Here is an 8,358-nt window from a genome sequence, read left to right as displayed (position 1 = left end):
ATGTTATCGGTAGTGATTTTAGCGAAAACCTCCGCCTCTATCCACTTGGTAAAGTGATCGACTGCTACCACTATAAACCGCTTTTGTGCCGGCGCTATTGGGAAAGGACAGAGTAGATCGATCCCCCATACGGTGAAAGGCCACTGTGTGATGATGCCCTTGAAAGGTGTCACCGGGGTGTGGTATGTGTTTGCGTGTACCTGGCATGCCTGACAGTTACGTACTATCCTGACTGCGTCAGAGTCCATAGTTTAATAGTAGAGACCTTGGAGCCGGGCCTTTTTTGCGATAGACCTAGCACCCTGGTGCAAACTGAAAGCCCCTTGGTGTATTTCTCTTAGGCAATGGTCGCCTTCTTCCTCCGATATGCACTTTAACCATGGCTGGCAGGATGCCTTTCTATACAAAAGGCCATTATGAACGATGATGACTTATGGAGAAATTCCGATCAGCTTCCGTCCCTATGGGGGCGTCGTTGGGTTCGACGGGGGGAAGCTCCGATGCCAAAGTCAGTAAGGAAGAACAGGAGAGCAAACTGAATTGACAAAGGATAAGTGAATGTGTACCTTGATAGCCCGAGATGCATGCTATATATAGCTATGAAGTTGTAACTTCCGGTAACTAGAAAGTCTCCATTAATGTCCCATTAATGGCGGTTACAGGTTACCCTTAAGTTGGCGGTTAGCTAATTGATAGCTCATTAATGGTCTTTATTGTCGGATCGGCCCAGCCGTTCTAATGGCGGATTGAGAGCTTATGGAGATTCGCCTCACAGGTTCGCCCGTGAGTTTCTCTTGGCGAGTCCTTGGTGATCCGTCCGTCGGACCTCTTTACTTCGATACGCTGCGGAATTCCTATATCAGGCGACCAACACGTGGCGTCCTTTAGGCGAATATCCCTTTTGATCCTTGGGATAATATCACAATGTTATCAGAAGCCCCCCTAAAGTTCCCTTAAAGTCCTTTAGGGCTTTTGAGCTTCTTTGCGCGTCGTCATGATTACCTGCATTGATGAGCACTCTGTTCGATGCCAATCACGGAGTGACACGTGTAGCAGGCGCACCGCCCGAGGAGAGAGAAAACGTCTTCTTCCTTCTTCTCTTTCTTCCTCATTTTTTCTTCTTCTCCATTTTCCTTTTGCGCTTTCGTTGCCCAGAGCTTTTCCTGGAGTTTCAGAGTTCTTCGAAGCTTTTACTTTCATGTAAGTTCATCTTTTTCATTCTATTTGTTCTGAATGTTTAGGAGCTCTTCTTCATCCTCTGAATCAACCTCTGAATTTTTTAATTTAACTTCTTTCTCTGAGCTTGTATTTAGTTGGACTACTTCGTCATCGGAAAATTCCTCTTCCTTTGAAGGTACGGGCAGCTCCGATTTAGCTGAGTTACATAACTCGGCGTGTAATCGTGATCGAACTCGTCTAGGTAGGAGTCAAAACCTTTCCACTCCGATCACTGGTACTGCTCCGGTCGTAGTTCTTAGGTGTTTTTCTGGGGTGATGGCCTCTTCTTCTGCCCTACCTAGGAAAAAGAAACCCCGAGCGGAGTCCACTCCGTCTCGTATGAGTGCCGCGGATCTAGCGGATCTGGCGAGTCGCTTCTCATGGATAAATAATTATGAGACTCAGTTGGCGACGGCTCGCCAACGACCCTCCTGTCCGCCAAGTGGATTCTTATCGGTGTACTGTAGTCATGTTGAGAGAGGGTTTCGACTTCCTCTTCCAAAGATGATGACAGACATCCTTTCTTACTTTGATATCACTGTCAGCCAATTACATCTAAATGGCTGGTTAGACATAGCTTTAGACTGCTATCTGGCCTCGAACTTAGGAGTAGTGTACACTCCCCGTATCTTCAGAGCTTTTCATAAACCGTCAAAGTGAAAGTCAGAGTCTTTCCTTACCTTTGCAAAATTTGGAGTCTATTCGCCGTTTAGTGGCAAAATGTCCAACGTCCATTGTTGGGACACAAAGTTCTTCTACGTGAAGATAAACGAGGGCGAATCTCTAGGCTTCCCAACATTCTGGAATCCCAGACCTTTGCACATGGCGGGAGATATGCGTATACTAACGAATAGTGATGAGGTAGTGGCGGAGCTCATGAAGAGTGTCAAGGCGGAGGCCTGGACATACGCTGATGCCTTAGATTTCATGATGAGTGACATTCCCCTGATTCGCCGGGAAGGGGACAAGTTTATTTACTCAAAGATTGCCCAGTTTGATCAAGGTAACTTTGTGTTTTCTTTCTCTGAACCTTGATCACTTTATTGTTCTCTTTGGCAGGGGTTTATCTAAGGCCAATCACGCTCTTGCAGAGAAGCGTAGGAAGTTGTTGGAGGATGAGGCTTAACAAAATTAGTAGAAACATCTTTCGTCATTACTGAAGCAGTTGACAGTAAACATTATTGAAACACCTTTCCACATGATTTTGATTTGACAAAATTATTTAAGTAATGATAAAAATATTCTAACACATTAAATTTAAAATGCTTTGATTTATTACACTAATGTGTTTGTTCAATGTTGAGTTTAATTGTGTATAAGACATTGAGATTAAAAAGCCCAAAGGCCCATAAAGTGGAAGTGAAGCCCAAGTCAACACATCAATACCATTCAGCCCAAGAGATCAAAACGAAGTCGTAACAACTAAAACGACGACTCAGTTCGGGGATCCGTTTCCCTATATAAGGGCACGGATCCCAAGGTGAAGAAGAGGGGGCTTTTGCAGGGGATTTTTGGATAAACTTTCTCACTCTAAACATTTTTAGAGAGAGAGTGAATTTTTTTGAGAAAAATATTTTTTTCCTCAAAAATTCCAAATTTCCTAAGTTCAATTTTTTTACTAAATTTTCATTAAAAACGGGAGCTCGCGGTTCGTGGAATCAATCGGCTTCGACTGTCAGATACCGAATTAAAGGTATTATCCGAGGACTAGACTCTTTATTTTATTTAATTTATTCTCTCCTTCTATTTATTTTTTTTTACAGATCCGCAGTTCGTCGTTCCGGACCTAGATGATGTTCTCAAATATAACAAAATCCCAGACATCAAGGATTACCTCCGTGACTATGTGTGGAAATGGATGAAGGGACCCGTCGAAGAAAGCAAACCTTCCACTAATGTCAAGCTAGTGGATCTCGAGGAAGTACCTCCAAAGGCGGGTGAGGAGCTGATAACCGAGGACACCCTTCTTCCTGGGCGAACACCTTCCGTGGAAATGGAGGTATCCTTGGTGGGCGCATCTAGAGCTGTTGAGAATGAAGCTTCTCAAGCAGGTGCCTCAAGTGAGAAGAATGCTAAGGAGAATGCTCATGTTGATGTTTAGTGTTTATTGTTTGTAAAACTTTAAGTACAATTTTTTAATCCTTATGGTTGCTTTTTATTTTACCTTTACGTTCGCGTAAGTAAATATATAAGCTTTTAGGATTTATTTTGGAGTAGGTGGCCAGCCATACTCCATTGTGCGAACCTTTGTGAAGGTTGGAAGCTGTTTTATTCCTTTAGAGGAAGTAAAGCTGCCTTTAGGGATCAACTTGCTACCTATCTTTGAGGTGAAGCGATCCGCCCTTAGGACTTGTGAACCCTTCTTTGGGAAGGGAGTAAGAGAGTGTAAAGACCTTGCGTCCAAGGATCGTTTTAACTCTATCTCGAATGGGGATCATCTACAGATGGATCCGCCCATGAGATTGTTCTCCTATCTTTGAGGAGAAAAAGTAGCTATGAGATAGCAGTACTTTTTAATGTGGAAAGCATTGATGCCCCCCTTCTTTTTAAGACTGGAATATTTATATTGCTGCAAGAAAATACTTAAAAAGAACATTGACAACGGAACAATTCCTTTTTATTGATTGAAGAGACGTTTTATTACAGTAAGCGGGTCTTATATATGAGCCTCATTAAAACCTTTAACAAGAAAAACCACATGGGAAAAAATCTTATTAAAGGAAAAAGAGTACTCAAGACCTTGTTTACATTCTATTTTCTGGCAAAGTACTTGCGGAGATTTTGGAGATTCCAAGTGCGTGGCAATGTATTTCCGTCCATGTCCTGTATTTTAAATGTGGCGAACCCAATCTTGTCCACTATGCGATATGGACCTGTCCAGGTGAGCCCTAGCTTGCCTTTCCCTTCTTTTGATTGGATTTTGTCGGCCTTATGGAGCACGAGATCTCCCACATTCAATTCTACAAGTCTGGCGTTTTTGTCATGATAAGCTGCGATCCGCTGCTTGTAAGCCGCCATACGCACATATGCCTTGTCTCTCCTATCTTCCACTTGATCAAGACTTTCTTTCAACCTCTGATTGTTGTCCTCCTCGCAATAGAAGGCAACTCTGTCACTCGGGACCAATATCTCGACTGGGATTACAGCTTCCACGCCATGAGAAAGGGCGAATGGGGTTTCACCTCTGGCCGTGCGAGGAGTAGTACGATACGCCCATAAGACGCTTGTTAACTGATCCACCCATTTCTTATCATGCTCCCCCAGCCTTTTCTTTATTCCTTTACGATTGTCCGATTCGTGACTTCAGTCATACCATTGGATTGTGGGTAATATACGGAGGCGAATCTGTTTAAAATGCCCAATTCTTCACAGAAAGCTTTGAACTCGCCACAGTTGAATTGCGTTCCATTATCGGTGATGATTGTGTGAGGAACGCCATATCTTCCCACGATATTATCTTTGACGAACTCTACCATTCGTTCAGCAGTGATGGAGGAGACAGCTTCAGCCTCTACCCACTTGGTGAAGTGATCTACTGCTACTACCACATATCTCCTTTGTCTACGAGTAGGAGGAAACGGTCCAATGATGTCAATTCCCCAGAGGGCAAAGGGTCGACCTTCAAGGATGGGCCTTTGGAGATGTTTGGCAGTATGAGATTCATTCGCATGAATCTGACAACTATGGCAAGATTCCACCAGTTTCTGTGCATCAAGTTCTGATGTGGGCCAATAAAATCCTGCTAGCCTGGACTTTTTTAGGATGGAGGCGGATGCCTCATAGGCTCCACATGCTCCTTCGTGCAGCTCCTTGAGGACCAGTTGTCCTTCTTCTGGCAAAATGCATTTTAACCAAGGATGGCTAAAAGATTTTCTATAGAGGCAGTCATTTATCATGGAGAAATAAGCCGCTTTCCTGACTATCCGCCGAGCTTCCTCTTTGTCCGTAGGTAGTGCTCCATCTAACAGATACTGGCGAATGGAAGCCCTCCAATCACCTTCTACTGTCGTGAGTAGGGATACTTCTTCCGAGGCGAAGGCCGGAGCTGCTTTAACTTCGAATGGACATTGTGGATCAGCCCAGTTCTCCTTACTGGAAGCCATTTTAGCTAGATGATCCGCTTCAGTGTTTGATCCACGAGGTACATGGATCAACTCCCATTTAGTTTCTTTGGCTTCAAGGTGATCTAGCAACTTTTTGACTTCAGCGACGTATTTGGCCAAAACATCATCCTTTACCTCATAATTTTTGATCACTTGGGTGACCATCAACTTGGAGTCACTATAGATCACGATCCGCTCAGGAGTGATTTCTTTTAGCAGGCGCAATCCCAATATTAGAGCCTCATATTCCACGGTATTGTTAGTTGCAAGGAAATCCAATTTTGCTGCATACCGTAGCTTTATATATCGGGGGCCTTTAATCACGATGCCGATACCAGCTCCATCGGCTGAGGAGGCTCCATCTGTATACATCGTCCATTCTTCGACTTGAGATTTAGGGAGATTCATCCCTTCTTCAGTGAATTCATTCACAAAGTCTGCCAAGACTTGACTTTTTAAGGCTGACCTGCTCTCATATCGTACATCAAATTCTCCAAGGCGGATTGCCCACTCCATCAATCTCCCTGAAGTTTCCGGATTTTGCAATACCTTCCTCATTAGTATATTCATTCGAACTATAACAGTATGAGCCTGGAAGTAAGGCCTAAGGCGGATTGCCATGGTGACAACTGCCAACGCCATTTTATCAAGCTTGGAATATCTGGTTTCAGCATCCTTTAGTACTTTGCTCACATAATAAATTGGATACTGCTGGCCATCCTCTTCCCTTATCATGATCGTGCAAACAGCTTTATCTGTAACCGAGACATACATGTAGAGATTCTCACCTTTCAGGGGCCGGCTCATCATGGGCGGTTCTGTGAGAAACCGTTTGATTCCCTCGAAAGCTTTTTCGCAATCCTCATTCCACTCAAATGCTTTTTGCTTCTTGATCACCTCATAAAAGGGTTGACATCTACGAGCTGAACAGGAGATAAACCTGCCCAAGGCTATGATCCACCCGTTAAGGCGTTGCACTTCCCTGATGTTCCGTGGCGCTTGCATCTCCAAAACGGCCTTAACCTTGTCAGGATTTGGGCTCACTCCTTTCTCGCTAATCATGAATCCCAAGAACTTTCCATACGTTGCACCAAAGGTACATTTTTCCGGGTTCAGTTTAATATTGTGATGTCGGAGTACACCCAGTACCTCCCTTACATCATCTGCATGTTTTTCCACAGTGGTGCTCTTGATGATCATATCATCCACATAGACGGAGTAGTTATCACCTTTGCTTTCCGCGAATATCTTGTTCATCATCCGTTGATAGGTTGCACCTGCGTTCTTAAGCCCAAAGGGCATGACTTTGAAGCAATAAGTGGCTTGGTGAGTCACAAACGAGGTCTTGATCCTATCTGAAGGCTCCATGGGGATTTGATGATAATTTGACTTTACGTCTGTGAAGGAATACATAGCATGTCATGCGGTTCCATCTACGAGTATGTCAATACACGGCAAAGGGTAGTTGTCTTTGGGACAAGCTTTGTTGAGATCCGTAAAGTCAATACACATGCGGCATGATCCGCCTGCTTTCTTCACTAGAACGACATTCGCCAGCCATTGTGTATAAAGTACTTCTTCAATGGCATCCGCCCGCTGGAGCTTGGTGATTTCCTCTTTTATCACCTTCTGTCTTTCTAGGCCATGGTTTCTCCGTTTTTGGGCAACCGGAACTGCATCTTTGTCGATGTTGAGTTTGTGAGTGATCACGTCTGGACTAATCCCGGGGGGGATCTCATCTTTCCATGCAAAGACGTCTTCTGCCTCATGGAGAACCTTGGTGATTGCTTCTTTAATTTCTCCCTTGAGCCCTTTAGCCATTCGTACCTGTTTTTCATCCGCCATGTGAGGTACATCTCCATTTCGCCCAAGGCCATTGTGACCAGTTCTTCCTCGTCCTCATCTTTAGACTGTGGGCGAATCATTAGTGATGCTGAGTACGTCTCCTGAGCCCCTTTTTTACTTCCTCTGATCATTACACCTCCTTTGACTGTGGGGATGTAAAGAGTTAAGTGGCGTATGGAGATAAGGGCCGCCACTTCGGAGATAAAGGGTCGCCCAAGGATAATATTATAGGCCAACTGGCCATCCAAGATAGAGAATTCCAGATCGCCTTTCCAGACTTGTTCTTCATCTGCTAACTCACAATCTAATGTTACCTAGCCCTTTGTTCGAATGGTGTGTCCTGTTACTCCTAGGATGTCCACTATGGTGGTTTCCACCTGGATTGGGTCTACCATTAGTTTGGCAAATGCTCCCCTTGTGATGACATTGCACGAACTCCCAGTATCGATCATCACTCTTTTCATCTCCCAGCCTTCCACCATCACAGTAATGACCAAGGCATCCGCATGAGGGGAGATCTCTGGACCAACATCTGCAAAAGGGCGATTAAGTGATGCCCTGTCAAGAGCGGTGGTCTTTGCCTTTTTTAGTACAGGTTGATACCCAGGCCCGCCTGCTATGACATTGATGGTCCCTTTTCCTTTCTTCTTCGGGTCATCTTTGGATCTATCACCATCTCCCTTCTTGCCATCATTTTGGATGAACCGATCCAATTTGCCTCTCTCGATGAGACGCTCTATGTCCCGGGCTAACTCCCAGCATGCATCTGTGTCATGGCCATTTTTCCTGTGATATTTACAATAATTTTTAGGATTTTTACCAGTGTTAGTGTACTCCCCCCCTTTTGGTTCGGGGTATGAAATGCTCCGTTTGTGCTGGCTATTCTCTATCCACATGAGCACTTCGCTCTTAGAGGCATTGAGAGGTGTGAAGGATGTGACAAATGCCTATTTGTTCTTAGAACCCCTTCACCGGCCTCTAGAGGAGGAGTCTTGGTGCTTGTCCTTTTCTCTATCTCGGTGGCGAGATTCGCCTTTGTCCTTTCTAGGCGGATAAAGTGATTCGCGGCGAATGTCATCCACCTCCATAAAGTCCTTGCAGTGTTCCATCAATTCTGCCATGCTGCTGGGCTTCCTTCGAATTAGATCCTCCTGCAAACTCTTACATGTTGTGTTCTTTACCAGAGATTCCA

The sequence above is a fragment of the Euphorbia lathyris genome, chromosome 8 (genome assembly GCF_963576675.1).
Source record: "Euphorbia lathyris chromosome 8, ddEupLath1.1, whole genome shotgun sequence".
NCBI lineage: Eukaryota > Viridiplantae > Streptophyta > Magnoliopsida > Malpighiales > Euphorbiaceae > Euphorbia > Euphorbia lathyris.
Note: the sequence above shows the minus strand (reverse complement) of the source record.